The following is a 1442-nucleotide window of genomic DNA, read 5'->3' on the forward strand; positions in this document are numbered from 1 at the left end:
CCTATCTAGGAGTTTTCGGGAATCCGAACTCCATTGATCTTTCACTTGTAATACGAACTACGGTTGGCTTGATCCCCACTTCGGGGTACGTAGGCAATTCCTTATCTTTCAAAGACTAAGCGAATGCAGCTAATATATTAATAAAGTTTTTTCCGGTTTAAAAACTTTATCTTATTCAACTCGGCGACAAGCCGGTGTGCAAAACAAAATATCCAAAGTTCACTTGCATTTAAATCTCCTTTACACGGTTTTGATAAATCCAAAAAAAAATAATAATGAAAAAAGCTTCAATAACTAAGTCAAATCCCCATTACATGTTTTGGACGTTTTGACTAATAAAAAAAAAAAAGATCGAAAAGAGACGCAAAGGGAGAACGTCCTTTCAACGACTCGGGGTCCTAGATGAAAAAAGAAAAAGACCGCCCGAACTCAGAGTTTGGAACGGTCGAACTCCCACACTCAGCGTCTAGGTTGATCCTGCAGACGAAGTGGAGGCCGCGGACCCGATAGGTCGTCTGCCAATGGTTCCTCCACTGCTACCTTGTCCAGTTTGGCACGCCAGAACTGACGCCTTTCCCTCAGGGCTTCCAGTTTTTCCCTTGGAACCTCGATGCCTCTCGACGCCAAGTCTTCTAAGAAAGCGCACGGGCCTTCAACCAAGTGCCTCTCGCGGAAAATCGGGCCGGCCGACTCCAGGAAAGTGGCATACCGCCTTAACCTTTCTATGGAGGCTCGGTAGGCCCAGATATCCACGTTAAACGGGTACGCAGTATCTTCGAGAGGCTGACAGTCGGCCTCCAAGAGGACGGGCACCCCCATACCTTCCAGCAGTTCTAAGCACGCCGTTCGCGCGGCAAACAGCCCAGTCATACGCCACCTCTCCAAGTAGAAACCGTTTGAGATTAGTTTGTTCAGGACCCGAATAGTCCCGTCCAAATGATAAAGCTGACAGACCTCGGCCAATCTCCGGCGCCTCGCCATAAGGTGAGCCCCTAGCCTATAGCGGCGAGCTCGATATCTTCGAAGTTCCTGACACACAGGACTCCCTTCTGCACCCGTCATGTCAACGTATGGGACAGGAGCGCAAACTCGGAACGTCTCCGCGCTCTCGTGGGCGGAGGAGTCCTCTGAAGCTTCAGTTCGCCTCGAACTGCTCGCCGAAGCGGCTATCCTTTCCCGAGCCTGTCTTAGCCACGCTGATCGAGTAATCACCATCTTTTCCTTTCAATGTTTTCAAAAATAATGGAAGTAGTTAGAATGATCTCCCAAACCTTCAATCCTATTTATACAGGATTATGGGAAGTAACCGCCGCTAAACCCACCAATGAAGCGTGATTTTCGCGTTTTTCCGAGAGAAATTCTCAAAGACTGCGCAACGCATTTAATGGGGCGCGTTCATTATTTCCAAAAAGAAAAAGGAAATTTTCATAATTTCCAAAAAA

The sequence above is a fragment of the Camelina sativa genome, chromosome 17 (assembly GCF_000633955.1).
Source record: "Camelina sativa cultivar DH55 chromosome 17, Cs, whole genome shotgun sequence".
Taxonomy (NCBI): Eukaryota; Viridiplantae; Streptophyta; class Magnoliopsida; order Brassicales; family Brassicaceae; genus Camelina; species Camelina sativa.